The sequence below is a fragment of the Physeter macrocephalus genome, chromosome 10 (assembly GCF_002837175.3).
Source record: "Physeter macrocephalus isolate SW-GA chromosome 10, ASM283717v5, whole genome shotgun sequence".
NCBI classification, from domain to species: Eukaryota; Metazoa; Chordata; class Mammalia; order Artiodactyla; family Physeteridae; genus Physeter; species Physeter macrocephalus.
The window spans coordinates 7,603,438-7,622,448 of record NC_041223.1 but is presented as its reverse complement, the minus strand read 5'-3'; the positions used below and the strand labels follow the sequence as shown (position 1 = coordinate 7,622,448).

Sequence of the window (19,011 nt, the reverse complement as noted above, 5' to 3'; positions counted from 1 at the left end):
CACCTTATCTTTGATAAAGGAGGCAAGAGTATACAACGGAGAAAAGACAGCCTCTTCAATAAGTCGTGCTGGGAAAAGTGGACAGCTACATGTAAAAGAATGAAATTAGAACACTCCCTAACACCATACACTAAAATAAACTAAATAAATAATCCAAATGGATTAAGGACCTAAGTGTAAGGCCAGACACTATAAAACTCTTAGAGGAAAACATAGGCAGAACACTCTCTGACATAAATCACAGCAAGAGCCTTTTTGACCCACTTCCTAGAGAAATGGAAATAAAAACAAAAATAAACAAATGGGGGACTTCCCTGGTGATGCAGTGGTTAAGAATCCACTTGCCACTGCAGGGGACACGGGTTCGAGCCCTGGTGCGGGAACATCCCACATGCCGTGGAGCAACTAAGCCCATGTGCCACAACTACCAAACCTGCTCTCTAGAGCCCACGAGCCACAGCTACTGAGCCCACATGCTGCAACTAGTGAAGCCCATGCACTGAGAGCCTGTGCTCTGCAACAAGAGAAGCTACCTCAGTGAGAAGGCCATGCACTGCAACAAAGAGTAGCTCCTGCTCGCCACAACTAGAGAAAGCCTGCATGCAGCAACGTAGACCCAATGCAGCCAAAAAATAAATTTAAAAATTAAAAACAAACAAAAAAATGGGACCTAATGAAACTTAAAAGCTCTTCCACAGCAACAGAAACCATAAACAAGACAAAAAGACAACCCTTAGAATGGGAGACAATATTTGCCAATGAAGCAACTAACAAAAAATTAATCTCCAAAATATACAAGCAGCTCATGCAGCTCAATATCAAAAAATCAAACAACCCAATCCAAAAATGGGTGGAAGACCGAAATAGACATTTCTCCAAAGAAGATATACAGATTGTCAACAAACACATGAAAGGATACTCAACGTCACTAATCATTAAAGAAATGCACATCAAAACCACAATGAGCTTATTACCTCACACTGGTCAAAATGGCCATCATCAAAAAATCTACAAACAATAAATACTGGAGAGGGTGTGGAGAAAAGGGAACCTTCTTGCGCTGTTGGTGGGAATGTAAATTGATACAGCCACTGTGGAGAACAGTATGGAGGTTCCTTAAAAAAACTGAAACTAGAACTACCATATGACCCAGCAATCTCACTACTGGGCATATACCCTGAGAAAACCATAATTCAAAAACAGACATGTACCACAATGTTCGTTGCAGCACTGTTTACAATAGCCAGGACATGGAAGCAACCTAAGTTTCCATCAACAGATGAATGGATAAAGAAGACGGGGCACATATATACAATGGAATATTACTCAGCCATAAAAAGAAATGAAATTGAGTTATTTGTAGTGAGGTGGGTGGTCCTAGAGTCTGTCATACAGGGTGAATTAAGTCAAAAAGAGAAAAACAAATACCATATGCTAATGCATATATATGGAATCTTAAAAAAAAAAGTTCTGATGAACCGAGGGGCAGGACAGGAATAAAGACGCAAGATGCAGACGTAGAGAATGGACTTGAGGACACGGGGAGTGGGAAGGGTAAGCTGGGACGAAGTGAGAAATTAGCAGTGACATATATATAAATACCAAACGTAAAATAGATTGCACCTAGAGGCGTGGGATAGGGAGGGTGGGAGGGAGATGCAAGAGGGAGGAGATAATGGGGATATATGTATACATATAGCTGATTCACTTTGTTATACAGCAGAAACTAACACACCATTGTAAAGCAATTATACTCCAATGAAGATGTTAAAAAAAAAAATAAAGATCAGGAGTCCATTCACACTCTGACAGTTTTATAAGTCTGGGTAAGTAGCTCAGTAGCTGGGGGTCAGGGAGGGGCAGGTGGACAGTAAAGCTCATGTCCTACGAATCTTTGACAGGCAGGGAGTTTGCTCCTGCACCTCCTTTTCTTCCACACCTTAGAGCCCCCTGGCCCCAGCCTCTGCCTGCTGGGCATCAGCAGCTCTGTAGCAGCTGGCGAAGCACTCTGCTTCTTAGGCATCTTCCCCCTCGAAGGTGGCTGCTCTCACCCCCAGGCTCCTTCTCTTTGCTGCCCATGTCAGGACCCAGAGGCGGTCCAGCTTATTTTTCTCCGCAGCTCTGCTTACCAATTTACAGTGTGGCAGAAGCCACAACTGAATGAATATTAAATTATACAATGCAGAACTTCTTAAAGTTTCCTCCCGAAAAGCACTCTTTTTGCCCAGACTGGATCCATTTTAGTTGCAGCTAAAACCGGACTCTGTCTCTCCCACCCACCCCTCTGTTATTAACCAGAAAGGAGCGTTTCATTTTCAAATTTTTTCTCTAGCAAATTTTTTAATCTTATATTTCTTTGGCTGCTACCAATTTTCAAACAGACAACTAATCAAGTAGCAAGTGAAGTCATTTTATTTTTAAGCTTGAAATATCTCTATTAACAGCTTTTTTAAAACGGGTTCAGATTTTCAATGTTTTGAAAGGAATTTTGAAGCAAGCTTGCAAGCTAAGACCCCTGAACTCTGAGTTAATGGCAAGTCCTTCTTTTCTGTTGTTCAGGCCAAAAAACCGTAACGTCAGTCTTGACCCCGATTTCTTTTGCACACACAGGTAATCCATTAGCTCCAGCTGGCAAAATGAGCAGAATCGGACACTTCTCATCACCTTCCCTGCCACCGCCCTGGCCCAAGCCACCATGCTTTCTCACCGGGATTGTGGCGAGGCTCCTCTACCTGGTTTCACTACTTCCCCGGGGCCCTTTACAATCTACTATTTCCGATCTGGCAAACAAAGGGATACCATTCCTCCTCCACGGCTCTACTTCTTGCTCTAGAATAAGACCTTCGGGTCTCCCCACCTTACACCCCCCCCCACACACACACTATCCCCTACCCGCTGCCTTCCTCACTGACCCCCTCCCTGTTCTCCAGCGCCCCCTGCAGGACCTTGCTTCAGCTGGAAAACCGATGGAAGTGTGCAAATTAATCTTGTACCTCCTTTTACTTGCTTATTAGCTATCCGTCTATCTCCTTTTGCGAAGTGTCTGGTCAAATATTTTGCCCATCTTTTATCGCTTGCTTTCTTATTGTTCAGTTTTGGGAGTTCTTTGCACATTCTGGATACAAGTTCTTTATCAGCTATGATTTGCAAATATTTTCTCCAGGTCTGTGGTTTATCATCTCATTCTCTTAATAATATCTTTTAAAGAGCAGAAATTTTAATTTTTGATAAAGTCCAACTTATCAATTTGTTCTTTTATAGATGGTGATTTTGATGTCATATCTAAGAAATATTTGCCCTACCCAAGATCACAAAGATTTTCTCTGATGATTTCTTCTACAAATTTTGTAATTTTAGGTTTTGGACATATATCTACTGTGTGATAATGTGTATACTGAATCCATGATTCTTTTTGAGCTAAGTTTTATATCCAATGTGAGGTATGTGTCAAAGTTAATTTCTTGGCAAATGGATATATCCTATTTCTCCAACATCATTTGTTGAAAAGTCTCTGCTTTCTCTACTGAAATGCCTTTCCACCTTTGTCACAATCTGTTGTCCATAAGTGTATGGGTCTGTTTCTGGACACTGGACTCTTCCATTGATCTATTTGGCTATCTCTGTGCCAATACCACATTGCCTTGATCAGTGTAGCTTTATAATAAATTTTTTATTTTTTTTGGCCATGCCACACGGCTTGTGGGATCCTAGTTCCCTGACCAGGGATTGAACCCCGGGCCCTCGGCAGTGAAAGCGTGGAGTCCTAACCACTGGACCGCCAGGGAATTCTCTATAATGATCTTGAAATCAAGTAGTGTTAGTTCTCCAACTTTGTTCTTTTTCAAATTTCTTCGCCTATTCTAGGTCCTCGACATTTCCATATGAATGCTAGAATTCGCTTGTGAAATTCTACAGAAAAGCCGTCTGGAATTTTGATAGAGATTGTGTTGAATCTGAGGATCAATTTAGCACAAGTTAAAATTTTAACAATATTGTCTTCCAATGTATGAAAAGGGCATCTCTCTCTCTTAGGTCTTCTTTAATTTTTCTCATCATTCTTTTGCAAGCTCTCAATATAGAGGTCTTGCATATCTTTTGTCAAATTTTTCTCTAAATATTTCTTATTGTTGGTGCTATTTTAAAAGATGCTTAATTTTAATTGTTATATCTTACCTAGAAACACTCTTGCACAGATGCATTAAAGGTATGTATAAAGACCCCCCAAAATTTAATTGTTGATTGGTGCTAGTATATAAATGTATTTTGCGTATTTATCCTGTATCTTGCAACAATGATAAAATCCGTTATTAGTTTTAGTAGCTATTTTTTAATGGTTTATTTCTGTGTTTGTGTATATAATATCTTCAATTATTTTTTTAAATTTATTTATTTATTTTTGGCTCTGTTGGGTCTTTGTTGCTGTGCAAGGGCTTTCTCTAGTTGCAGTGAGCAGGGGCTACTCTGTTGTGGGGCGTGGACTCCTCATGGCAGTTGCTTCTCTTGCTGCAGAGCATGGGCTCTAGGCTCACTGGCTTCAGTATTTGTGGCATGCGGGCTTGGTAGCTGTGGCGCACAGGCTGAGTTGCTCCATGGCATGTGGGATCTTCCTGGACCAGGGCTCGAACTCTTGTCCCTTGCGTTGGCAGGTGGATTCTTAACCACTGCGCCACCAGGGAAGCCCTGGCAGGTGGATTCTTAACCACTGTACCACCAGGGAAGTCCAATTTACTCCCGGACTGGGGCGCGAACCCGGTTCCCCTGCGTCGGCAGACGGACGCGCAACCACTGCGCCACCAGGGAAGCCCCGGTTTTTTTTTTTTTAAATTGTAGATTCTATCATAGACAACCAAATCATCTGCAAATAAAGACAGTTTACTTCTTCTTTTCCAGTCTGGATGTTTATTTCTTTTTCTTGCTTGATTGAGCTGGATAAAATCTCCAGTACAATTCTGAACAGAAGTTGATAGAGGAGACATCTTGTTTTGTTACTACTCTTAGGAGTAAAGCAATTAGTATTTCACAATTAATTATGATATAACCATAGGTTATTCATAGACCCTCATTATCAGATTAAGAAAGTTCCCTTCTATTCTTAATTTGCTAAGAGTTTTTTTTTTTATCACAAATGGATGTTGGATTTTGTTAAATGATTTTCTGTCCCTATTGAGATGATCATAAGATTTTTCAATTTTAGTTTGTTAATGTGGTAAATTACATTGATTGATTTTTGAATATTAAACCAAGCAAAAATTCCTTGAACGAATTCCCCTTAGTCATGATATGTTATCTTTTTTTGCTAGATGGTCAAATTTTGTTTATTAAAATTTTGGTTAGAATTTTTGCATCTATATTCATGTGGGATATTGATTTATAGTTTTCTTGTGATATCATTGTATGTGTTTGGTGTTAGGGTAATGCTGGTCTCATAGGATAGATTGGCAAGTATTCCTTTTTGAATTTCTGGAAAAACTTGTGTAGAGTTGTCATTGTTTCTTTCTTAAATATTTGGTAGAATGCATCAATGAAAACATCTGGACCGGGAAATTTTATTGAGACAGTTTTAACTACAAATTCAATTTTAAAAACAGATATAAGGCTATTCGGGTTATCTATTTCTTCTTGAGTGAGTTTTGGTTTTATATGTCTTTCAAAGAATTTTTCCATTTCATCTAAGTTGCAGAATTTATAAGCATTAAGTTGTTCATAATACTGTAGTCTTTTATTATCTTTTTAATACCTGTTGACTCTGTAGTGCTGTCACCTCTCTCACTGCTGATATTGGACTTTGTGTTTTTTCTTTTCTTTTTGCCCAATCAGTCTGGCTAGAGGTTTATCAGTTTTATTAATTTTCTCTGAGAACCAGCTTTTGGTTTCATTAATTTTCTCTATTCTTTTACTCTTTTCTATTTCATTGATTTTGCTCTGATTTTTAAATTATTTCTATTTTCTGCTTACTTTGGGTTTAATTTGCTCTTCTTTTTCTGGTTTCTTAAGATGAGATCTGAGGTTATTGATTTGAGACCTTATGTCCTTTTAAATATAGGTGCTTAGTGCTACAGATTTTCCTAGAAATACAGCTTTAGTGTCACTCCACAGAATTTGGACTATTATGCTTTCATTTTCATTCAGTTCAAAATAATTCCTAACTTTCCTTTCAGTTTCTTCTTCATTGAATCATGGAATATTTAGAAATGTGTTATTTAACTTCCAAATATTTGGGCATTTTCCAGTGATCTTTTTGTTATTGATTTCTAATTTAATTTCATTGTGATCAGAGAAAATATTTTGACTTGAATTCTTTTAAATTTATCAAGACATATTTTATGGCATAGAATGTGACTATCTTGGTAAATGCTTTGTATACATTTTGTATACACAGTAATGTGTAGTTTGCTATTGTTGGGCAGAGTGTTCTAAAAATGACAATTAGGTCAGTTTAGTTGATAATGTTCATAATGAAAGGCTGTAGTTCCTAAATAATATCATTTTGTTTCTGTTTACTTGTTCAAGTATTGAGAAGGTACTACTTAAATCTCTGACTGTTATTGTAGTTTTGTGTATTTCTCCTTCCACATCTGTCATTTTTCTTCATTTTTATTTTTTTGAAGTTCTGTTGTTAGGTACATAAACTTTTAGGATCGTTCTCTTGATAAGTTAACTCTTTATCTTATTGAAATTACCCTTTTACCTCTGGTAATATATATGCTCTATAACTTACTTTGTTTGATATTAATATCCACTCCAGCTTTTTTTTTGACTAGGGTTAGCAAATCACCCATACTTTTCCTTTTAACCTATTTGTTTTTTTATATATAGGGTGTGTTTCTTATAAGCAGCATTTAATTGGATTTTGCTTTATTTATGCACCCTGACAATCTGTGCCTTTTAACTGAGATCTTTAGATAATTTACATTTAGTGTGATAATTTATATGACTAGATTTAAGTCTGTCACCGTGCTATTTATCCCATCTGTTTTTTATTCCCTTTTTCCTGTGTTCTCCCTTCTCTTGGGTTAATTGCTTGTTATTATTCCATTTAGTCTCTTTTGTTGACTTATTAGCTAAAACTTTTTGCTTTGCTATTTGGTGGTTGCTTTAGGGTTTATAGTATACATATGTCAAGTGTTATTATATGACTTCCATATAGCATAAGCATGTACAATATTAGAACCCCTTGCTTTCATGCTATTGTTAATACACATTTTTACTTAAACCCCACATCTTGTAAAATCAACAATTTTTTTGTTTGTTTAAAAGATTTAAAAGTTAAAGAATAAATTATTTTTGCTTAAAATGTCAATATTTTACACAGATTTAAATAATAAGATAACAGTTTTACATATTTACCAATGTAATATTATTCTTGGTACCCTTTATTCCTTTCTCTACTGGGTGTGATTTTTGCCTCTTGGGACATTTGGCAATGTCTGGACACATTTTTTGGTTATCAATACTGAGGGAGGCTACTATTAAACATCTAGAGGGTAGAGGCCAGGGATGTTGACAAACATCCTACAGTGCACAGGACAGCTTCCCCACAACAAAGAATTATCCAGCTCCAAAGGCCAACAGTGCCAAGCTTGAAAAGACACTGGTGTGAATCTGTATTTCCATTTGCTTTCACTTTCCTTTTGCCTGAAGAGATTTCATTAAAATTTCTTGTAATGTGGCTCTGAAGGTGAATTTTTTCAACTTAGAATTTAGAGTTTTTGTTTTAATTTTGCCTTCATTTTAGAAAGGCATTTTTTGGGAAATAGAATTTTAGCTTGAGGTTTTTTTTTTTTCTTTCTTTCAGTCCAGGCATATCTTGTTTTATTGCTTTATTGTACTTTGCAGATACTGCAGGGTTTTTGTTGTTGTTGTTTTGTATTTGTTTTTTTGTTTTCTACAAATAGAAGGTTTGTGGCAATCCTATGTCAAGCAAGTCTATTGGCACCATTTTTCCAACAGCTTTTGCTCACTTCATGTCTGTGTGTCATATTTTGGTAATTCTCACAATATTTTAAATATTTTCTTTATTATTATATTTGTTAGAGTGATCTGTGATCTTTAATGTTACTATTGAAAAAAGATTACAACTTGCTGAAGCCTTAGATGACAGTTAGCATTTTTTAGCAATAAAGTATTTTTTAATTAAGGTATGTACATTGTTCTTTTAGACTATTGCTATCGCACACTTAATAGATTACAATGTAGTGTAAACATAACATTTATATGCACCAGGAAACCGAAAAATTCGTGTGATTTGCTTTATTGTGGTGGTCTGGAACAGAATCTGCAATATCTCCTAGATGTGCCTGTACTTTGAAGATGTTGCTCCACTATCTTCTTGCTTGCACTGTTTCCAAAAAGAAATCTGCTGTCATCCTTATCTTTGTTCCTCTCTGTATACACCATGTCTTTTTTCTTCAGCTGCTTTTCTGATTTTTTCTTTATCATTGGCTTGTGAAATTTGATTATGAAGTAACCTGGTGTGATCTTTTTCATGTTTTGTGCTCAGGCATTTTCGATCAAGCATTTTGGATCTATGGGTTTATACTCTTCACCAAATTTGGGAAAATATCATTCATTATGTCTTTAAAATAGTTTTTCTGGTGTCCCCCTTTATACTTTTTTCCCAAGACTCTAAATATACATATATTTGGTCATTTGAAGTTGTCCTATATTTTGCTGATGATTTTGTCATCTTTTTAAGGTTTGGGTTTTTTTTTTGTATTTTATTTTGGATAACTTTTATTGCTCTGTTTTCAAAGTCACTATCTTTTATTCTGCAATGTCTAATCTGTTGTTAATCACATCCAGTATATTTCTATCTAATAATTTGTAGTTTTGTCTCTAAATGTTTGATTTGGACATCTAGAATACAGTTATACAGTTATAATATTTTTTGAACATCTAAAATACAATTGTACAGTTATAATAACTGTTTTATGTCCTTGTTTGCTAATTCTAACATTTAATCAGTTCTGGGTTGGTTGTGATTGGTTGATTTTTCTCCTCATAGATACTTTCCTGTTTCTTTGCATGCTTGGTGAATTTTACTTTGTTTGGTGCTGAATATTTTTCCATATCTAAGTATTCTTGAGCTTTGTTTTGGGATGCAGTTAAATTACTTGGAAAAAGTTTCATCCTTTTGGGTCTTGCTTTTAAGAATTTAGTTGAAACAGAGCAGCATTTAGTCTCAGGCTAATTAGTCCACATTATTGACAAAATATGACTTTGAGTGCCCTACAAAATGACCCATTAATTATGATGCTTTCCTGTCTTGTTGTGGGGACAGGCACTCTTTCTGGCCCTGTGTGAGTAGCAGGTACCCTTCCCACTCATCCTTTCAGACAGGTCTTTACCCAGCCTCACAGTCTCCTCATGTGCATGTGCCTAGCAGTGCTCTGCTGCATTCTTGAGATGACCTTCCACAGACCTCAGGAATTCTCTCTCCATGCAACTTTCCTTCTAGTATTTTATTCTGCAAACTCTAGGCACCCTGTTCTCCCATACTCTCAGCTCTGTTGATTTAATAGAGCTCTGTTGACTAAGGAAGTCCACTGGGCACCACCTGGATTCCCTGTCCCTGCACCATGGCCTGAAAACTCTCTCATGGCAGTTTGGTGGGTTATCAGAGGGCTCACATTGCCTATTTCCCATCTCTTAGGATTACTGTTCTTCACTACCTGATGTCCAGTACCTTGAAAATGGCGGTTTGATGTGTTTTATTTTGGTTTTTAATGATTGTTTCAGGCAGGAGGGTAAATCTCTTCCTCCACCTTGATCAGAAGCAGAAGTTACAAATTAACTAGATTTTATTTCCTTTTAACAAGCATGTATGCATGTGGCTATGATTTTATATTGCATACATGCAATAAATATTTGCTGTAAGTAAAATTAATCCTGGTTTTATATTGGAGATGAACAGATGAATAATCCATGGATTTTGTTTGCTAGGTAAGTCATATCTGCCAGGTACTGACGAAGTTAGAGAATCCTGCCCTCACTTATCTTCCTGTCACTGATGTGCATTCAGGGACCTCTTGTCCTATCAAGGGAGTCATATCCCCTTCCCAGTGAAGTCCTTTGCTTCCATCAAGTATCCACTTGAAGTTTGGTGAAGTTCACTCCTTCAAAATCCAGTTTTTGCCTCCTGAGAATTTTATGAACCAACTTTTCTTAAAGGGACCATATCACATTTCTAGTTTTAAAATCTAAAGTAATACACTTATAAGAATACACTTACCATGATGAGTTTCTTAAGCATGGAAGTATTTAGCTATTTTACATAGATGTTTGGAAAGTAAATGGTGGAATTTCCAAACAAGGTGTTCCCATGTCTCTGATGGATGGACACAGAGGTCTTGAAAGCAGAAATAAGAACAGTACAGCACACACCAACACAGAAATAGCCTGTTCTCTCTTGGAATGGAGAGCCAAGGCAAAGCCAGTGCATTTTAGGAAGGTGGAAATTTGTGCCAACAATTTTTTCCCAGTTTATTTTTGGCCTTTTTATTTTAAGGAGTTTTAACCTACAAAGGTGTTCAAAACTCAAATAGATTTTTTTCTTTTACTTCTTCCATTGCTTTTATGCCTTGACGCTCATTACTGAGAGGGTATAAAGTTTTAACATATGTGATTTTTATGGGGTTATCTTCCCTGTATTATTATTTAATTCATATAGAATTTATTAGGGATGTGAGATAAGAAGCCAACATTATTTTTTCCAAAATGTCAAGAAATTTTGCCAGCACCATTACTTTAAAAAATATCCATCACCATTGATTTGTTATGCCACTTTTATAAAATATATAGTTCTTATGTGTACTAAGAGCTGTTGATGGGTTCTTAGCTCTCTTCTGTTTATTTTTTCTGTTTATACTTCTATAAGCCTACTCTAAATCATAGAAAGGGTCTTCTGTAGATAAGACCTACACTATTCTTATTCACTGACTGTTCTTATTTATTCAATCCATGTTCCAGATAAACTTTATGTTAACTTTTTCAAGTTCAAAAAAAAAAGCACCATTAAAATTTCCTTTGAGATCAAATAGAACGTCTCAGTTCTTTGGGAGAAGAACTGCTGTTTTTACAGTACTTTAATCTCTTCAATCTTACCATCCAGAAATATTTTCTCTCTCAATTTATGCAACTCAATTATGTCACTCAGTAAATATGTAAATATTTACATATTTACTGAGATAGACATATATTCCCTGTGCATTTTTAATAAGTTTTTCCCCAAGTTATTTGTTTTTGTTGTTACTGACGTTGTGGTGGGAACCCCGGTCTTTATAACTGAGTTTTGCTAGTTGATAGAAAAGATATTGATGTCTCTACACTTTCCATTGGTCTCCTTTAAATGTTTCCTGTAGTTTTCAGTTGGTTTGTATGTTTTTTAAAAAATCAATAGAAAGAGTTTCACTTGAAACTCTTAATATTCTCTTGATTATGATTCTGTTTAATGAATACCAGGAAGTGCTATGAAATGCTGAGTTGGTGAGGAAAGAATACTAACCCCAAACTTCAAAAATATCCTCACTATATATGTATTTTGCTATAAAATTCTAGAATTCCTTAGAGATGAGTAGAACTTTTGGTATAACAAATCTAATTCTTTCATTTACAGAGAATAAAACAGTCTCTGCTATGTCACTGTTGTAATGTTAGACGCTGTTGGAGAGGGGAAAGAAACATTAGTGACCATGTTATAATGAGGAGTCATCAATTTCAATATTCTGGTAATTTTACACTTTCATTACCTGTCATTTTCCCCATAAGTGGTATCAGCATCGCCCCCTTTTGTCTCAAAATGGCACATTTTATATCATAGCAGAGGCAGAAAAGAAGGTTCCACCCACTCCCCCAGGCTCTTTCTAAGCTGGTTTCTAAGCACCCAGCAAGTTGTGGGAAGAGGCGTGCACTGGCCGCATCTCAGCAAGTGTGAATGGCCAATGCAAACAAACTGTGAACCTCTAAGTGGAAACGCACTGCTTTAGAGTCATGTGTATCTGCGGAGACGCAGTGGTGCCTGGAACTCAGAGCAGCTCTATGGAGATAGACCCTGGTGGGAACCTGCATGCTTAAAGCCACCAAAAACTGCTTTAAGGAGCTCTGCAAGCACATACCACTTATTTGCCTTGGAAGATGGGCCATTATCCACATGCCCTGGAGGGATCCAGCCCATCAGAGGCTGACGCAACCCTGAGATCAGAGACAACACAGACCTTTCTCATCATTTGTCACCAGTCTGGAATAATCCTGCCCTGCCTCCTGCCATCTCTGCTTCTGTTGTGGCTGGAGAGCCCTCTGAGAGCAATTCCCCGGGGGGAGGAATGAGCTTGACGCCAAGATCATGTGCAGCCAAGTTCCCTAGACAGCTGAGGACCACCCATTTTTGCAGCAGCACCTCCAAAGCTCACTTCACATGGGATGGGGACCAAATCTCCAGCTTCATAGAAAACGTTCATGAATTTAGTCAACAAATACAGAGGGAGTTTCTTGTGTGCCCAAGACTTTGAGTTACAAACGCTGCAGGAGACCTGGTCTCAGCATCAGGGAGAGCATCACCTAAGTGTGGGTAGCAAGTAGGGAGAGACCCCCATGTCCAAGACAGTGTTTGCTATTTTCATCCACAAGAGTCAAGCACCACACTGGATACGAAGCACGTAGAATAGTTTGAAGGGAGTATATTGTAATGAGTACAGGGGCCCTTATATATATCGTGAAGTTATAAAGAGGCAAAAAATAATGGGATATATCAGAACACCAAGGCTGGAGTCTCTGCTCTTACCACCCATATGATTTTGAACACTCATGGCACATACAAACCATGTGCATGCAGTCCAAGAGGCTCTGACGGGTTATGGAAGGAGACCCAGGAAGACTTGCTGGAAGAGGTGGTTTCTGGGGTAGCTGAAAGGGGACAGAGCCAGTAGGAACTCTGAGACATAGACTCTCACCAGGTGCCTTTGTGTTTCCTTTCTGGGCAGCAAAGCAAGCCCTCAGCCCTCCAGGGTGAAGTTGGTGTCCCGGGGATGGATTTATTACGCAGGCGTCAGGCACACAGACGCTGCGGAAAGATATATAGGTATACGGTCATCTGTGCCATCACTGGCTTCACCTGCTGAGCAGAGGGGAAAGAAAGTATTTTCCAATGAGAAGAAAGAACCCAAAATGTGATCTTCAGTCACAACCAGTATCCAGTCCTTCTACCTACAAGTTTTAAAACTTTAGCGACTTGTCTCATGGAGAATCAGAAACCTGGCTTCAAGGGATCAAGGTCAAGGATTGGCTCCCCATTTAAGTCCGTTGGACTGGATTATTCCGTAGCTACATTCTGTAGCCTCTAAAAGTTTTTTTAATGAATAGGTCAGTATTCCACATTAACAGGGAGGGGCATGCAAAGTGTGGGCTGTGCTCTTATATCTGCACATCAATCAGGTATTTATTGGATACCCATGCCTTCTGTGTGCTCACCTCTCACTAGAACATGGACTCTCTAAGGGCAAGGACGGTGTCTTATTTGTCTGTGGGAGCTCAGTCCCCAGCACTGAGCTGGTAGGTTTCAGTAAAAGTTTGAATGATTGAGAGAGCGAATCCCTCGCATGAGAAGAACATTGAAGAAATTCATAGCACATGCGCTGTCCACTGTGAGCCGGTGAAGGCAATGCACTGCTGGCTACCATAGCTTTGCAAACTTGATCTGGGCTGATGGGCCAGTGGGACAGGATTCCTCGCCCCCCACTTTCTGGAGTGTGCTTGAACGAGACAATCACACTTGGCAGGGAGATTGCACTCAGCCTCGGGGCAGAGGTCCCGAAGATCCGCTCCCTGAGGGAGACTGAGTCGTTGACTCCACCTGGTGGCGTCTGCAGAGTACTCACCTACCTGATGCGAAGCAGGGAGGAGCCGGCAGCCCAGCGCCGGCCATTCAGGTGCGGACCCCGTGAGCAGGAAGACTCCCAAGGAGGGAGGGGCTGGGGCTTGAATGAGCCCCAGAGAGCATCCGTGGGCTCCAAAAGCTGGGCTCCGAACCTCCCAGGCACGGTGGGCTCTGCTCCCCTGACCCCACCCCAGCATCCCTAGGCAGATGGCCTTACTACTCCCTGAAACAGGATAATAAAGTGTTCTGGGAAAATGCTGTCTGAATGCCCCTGGATGGTCCGACTGTGGAACAGACAGCTGTGAGGTTGGCTTGTGAACCGCCCCCCGTGTTCCCAGTGAGTAATCTGAGGTTCAGAGGAAGCTGTCGAGGGAGACATGTCACCCAGATCTCCCACCTCCCAGCCAACCTCTCATCTGTGCTACACGCACGCTGCCTCTTACCTTCCATGTACACGGGGCTCGGCCATTACGGAGCCCAGTCATATGTGACCTAGAACCTAACGGGCTGTCCAGTGAATACAGCAGAGTGCCCTTGTCCATGACACAGGTGAGAAGGCAGACAGGTGAGGTCAGTAGCGAGTGAACGGCGGAGTGGCCCTAGCCCAAGGCCAGCGCGCTCTGTGCCCTCCACGGGGGCTGAGCTCCCAGAATCCAGCGGTTCCTGCTGTTCTATGTCTTTGCAACCCCAGTGTTTGATTTGAGGAATGACACCACGTGTGACTGGTACAGCTCGCTCCATCTAGCAGACCATGAAGGGGTGCTTATTTCTGTCCACTTCGTGGTTTGACAGCCCATCTAGACTGATGGGAAAAAAGAAAAAGAAGAGACCTGAAGGTTTATTTGAGGCATTTCTAGAGCAAGCAAAACACTTCCCACATCTCTGTAGGCCTGACGACATGGGAATTGAGAAGCCACAGCACCGAATGCGCAACGGATGTTCCAAAGGAAACGCAGGTTGTTCTTTTTCGAAATCTGGCTTTGGAGATGGTGTGTCTTTTCTTTCTTGAGGTGGTGTTGGACTGTTCATTCAATATGGGTATGTGGGACTTCATTAGGAGAGAAGCCAATTCCAAATGCATAGACTGAATGAGCTGAAACCAAAAAGTGTAAGGGAAAGAAGAGGAAGTGGGGAACTTCCTTACTGGGGGTGGGGAGATGAAATGTCTTGATGAAGCCACAGAACAATATATGAGACAAAGAAATGATAGGGACAAACGTATATACTTCACGAGAAGTGGAGCTGTCGTGAAAAGACAGTTTGATCTCTGATCATTTGACCCCAAAGGGAAGAGGACTCTGTGTAGCATTTCGTAAACATCCTGTTATCAGAGAGGATTACTCGAACCCATGTCATTTCCCAAGACTGGGTTAACCTAAAATGAAGCAACAGAATTGCTGTTGCTTTTGACTGGAATTAAGAAAACTCAGGAAACACACAACCCTATAAAAATATTTTTTAAAGAGCAAGAGTCACCAAATATCCTTCAACAAGAAGTCCAGAACAAGTCACAATGGATGTTTGCTACGACTGGGAACGCACAGGATGATCGGTCTAGGCTTTTACATATACGTCCACAAACATAAACACACATACACATACGTATACATATGTGTGCACACGTATATGTTCACACTGACATGGGCTGGATCAAGTCCCTCCCAAATTGCTGACCCTTAGTAGCTCAGGATGTGACTGTACTTGGAGATGCAGCCTTTAAAAAAGCAGTTAAGTTAAAATGAGGCTGTTAGCATGGTCCCTAATCCAGTGTGACTGGTGTTCTCAGAAGAGGAAATTTGGACACTTAAAGAGACTCCGGGGATGCACATGTGTGCTCATCTAGGGAAGACCATGTGAGGGAGGACCCAGCGAGAAGGCGGCTGTCTGCAAGTCCAGGAGAGGCCTCAGAGTGAAACCAACCCTGCCCACACCTTGACCTTGGACTTCTGACCCCCAGAATTGTGAGAAAATAAGTCTGTGGTTTAAGCCACCCAGTCTGTGGAATTTTGCTTTGGCCGCCCCAGCAGATTAATACACACATTATTTTACATTACGTGTATGATTGCAAGTTTTTTTAAAATTTTAAGTTAGTCTTTTCCTTACTCTCCTTATGCTTGGCTCCCTCTCTCTGCTTCTGGCTCCACCCAAGGTCACCGTGTACAACGTACCTCGTGGGAGTTCTTATTTCTCTCTGTACTCGCGTAGTCAAAGAGAGACACACACATGTACAGAGGTGAGGGGCTGTCATTGCTCTACACAATTAGGATCATATTTCACGGGTTTTCAACATCTTGCTTTGCATTACTCGTGAAAACTTACGGAAAAGTTGCAAGTACGATACAAAATACCTGTTCGTTATATATATATTTTGAACCTTTGATCCATTTGAGACAAAGTTGCCAACATGATGCGCCGTCGGCTCTGAACACTTTAGAGTGTGCTTCCTTGTCTTCTTTGGCAGGAATAGTACAGAAATGACGGGCTCTTCCCGTGGGGCCTGTCGGTGGTGCCCAGGTTCTACTCATCATTGCTGATGACACACAGTTTGATGGCTGGTTAAGTGGCGCTGCCAGTGTCTGTTTTAGCACGGTCACTCTTTTTCTCTTTGTAGTTAATAAATAGTTGACATTATGTAAATATCTTGTTCTTCATCAAACTTTCAATTCACTCATTTATTTATATCAGACGGACTCATAGATTCCTGTTGTATGTAATGGGTTATAATTTGTTAACTCTCATGATTTACTTTGAGGTCCATGTCTGTGTCCTTTGGACATGTCCCCCTCATTATTTGAACACTTTCTTGCTTTCTGATACCAGATGTTACAGGCTCACCTGTGCTTTCCCTGCCCCAGCACTGGAATTGGCCATTTCTCTAAGGAGCTTCTCTTCCTTTTGCAGAGAATGATATTTAAAAGCCAAGATTCGGGCATCCGATGCACTCATCGCTCTGGGGGACGGCAAGGGCAGGGGGTGGCTGGCCCCAGTCAACAGAGTTACAGACTCTACAGACATATACACACACTCATACCCACACCCACACACGCACACACATGTATAGCTACACCTAGGTATATGTATTCACACACATATGGATATATGTGTACCCATGCGTCTATACATACGCACACCTGAATCTATACTTATTATGTATATCGACAACCATGAATTCACACTGGTACCTCCCCCTCCCATCTAACACCAAAGAGTTTATCCAAGTTCCGAGTTGTCCTTAGCTGTACCTCCCACCTCTGACAGTGAGGCGTCTGGGCTGTTCCCCCAGGCAGAATCCCCCTCAGCCCTCCTGGACTTCTCGCCTCACCCTGCCAGGGCTCTGAGCCCCAGCCCAGGCCCCCATAGGACCCTCCTCTCTGCTGGGCCTCTGATACCCCTCGCCGGGCAGCCCCTCTGAGCAGATGCTCTCCTCACTCACCCAGGCCCTGACACTCCCCCTGGGCCAGCCTCCCTCTAGGCTCCCCCTCCACGCCCTGCTCAGAATCTGACTTGTCCTGCAAGCTGCCCTCTCACCCCGACTGGCCCCAGCAGCCCGGGTGTGGCTGCACGCCCTGTGCACACAACGCGGATGAGTTCTTCTGGAAAGGAAGAGAAGGGCGAGGGAAGGGAGGGCCACGTCTGCTACCCTCACCGGGCAGGATCCCGGGCAAATCACTCCATGTCACTTCATGGAGGTGGGCGTTCCCCCTTGCACGGCACGGGTGTGTCATAACAGCCCACGTGCCCCTCTCTGGCGTCCCTTTGTTTCGGTGTTTTACCGCCACAAGCGAAGCTGCGATAAGCATCCTTGTATATGCCTGTGGACTGGGTTTTATGCTTATTTCTATGGGACAGAGTCCCAGGGGTGGGATTGCTGGGTCAAAGGTTAAGATTTTAACAATGTCCAGCAATCCTGTGACAATCTCTGAGAAACTGTTTCTTGACATGAGGAAACCGAGGTGCTGAGAGGCACCTGACATCCTTGGTAGCCCTGGAGCCCTGGCGGGTTTCAGCTGAACCCAGGGAATGCAGGCGTATGCTTCTCGAGTAACCATACTAGCCAAGAAACTCCCTTTCAATCCTTGTGGGTCCCCATAAGGGGTGGAGCGAACCCCGTCCCCTCAGCTTTCATAATTCCTCCCCTCCTGCCTCCTCATCGGGCTCCATGTTCAGCGGACTTGAATGCTGAGTCTCTGCTGGCCCCAGGGTGCCGCCCGACAGCGCTCACGACCTAGTAGGGAGGTGGACCAGCAAGCCAGTCCTTGTCATCGCGTATGCCGAGAGCCCTGGGGACAGGCAGGGGCAGCTCAGACGCGGGGGTGGGCAGGGAGGGAGGCAAGGGCTTCCCAGAGGGGTGACCTATGACCCTGGTCTCGGAGATCAGGTCAATCCCAGCAGGGCAAAGGAAAGGCAGGGCGTGTCCCACAAAGGAAACCGGTGACAGGGAGTGTGGCCCATATGGGCAGTCAGAGTGCATACCCTCCGCTGGGGATGCAGGGACCCCACCTCCTCCCGTCGTTCACTCCGCCGGCCCGGCTCCTCACCACCCCGCAGGCGCAGCAGGCTCCTTCCAGCCTCGTGCTTTCCCTCCGGTACCACCCTCGCCCTTCTCCCGGGCAAAAGCCACCTTTCAAATGCCTGGTGTGGGCACCGCTCCCTGGCTGCTGCAGCCACACTTATCTCTTGCCCTGGGAACAGCCAGGTGCCTAGTGCCTGGCACCTCGTGTTTGTCAAATCCCTGCAGCACTGGGTGCCGGAAACTTACCGCGTGTCTCAGCAATTGATCTTAGCCTGGGAAGTGGCTTTGGGGTTTCCCACTCCCCCTGCTAGAGAGCAGCTCCCTAGGGGTCAGGTGTGCTGTACACAGATGGGGCTTAGCCGGTGGGCACAGAGAGAAGGAGTAGCTTTGTTCCACTGTCTTTGCACATCACAGAGGCCTCATTCCCTGAAAATCCTTCTCACCCTCCTGGAGCTCTGCTGGGAATCTAGGCGCACAAGCAAGAGCCTCCTATTTTCAGTTATTTGCAAAGTAATCCAGTGTCCAGCTTTCCCATCAAGGGGGTGGGGTGAGCAATATTGCACCCATGGGAAGAGGGGAGGAGATCTCCTTCATGTTTTCTCTTCCCATCAAGGCAGAGGGTGACTAA

General features: G+C 41.8%; 1 long non-coding RNA gene across 1 annotated transcript; it reads left to right on the top strand.

Moving 5' to 3' along the window:
* The first annotated feature begins 9,900 nt into the window (after positions 1-9,900).
* On the top strand, positions 9,901-17,610 carry LOC114487027 (uncharacterized). The gene is made up of 3 exons (XR_008618321.1): positions 9,901-9,942; positions 11,615-11,726; positions 12,978-17,610. It is a non-coding gene; the product is annotated as an uncharacterized lncRNA (long non-coding RNA).
* The last annotated feature ends 1,401 nt before the right edge of the window (positions 17,611-19,011 follow it).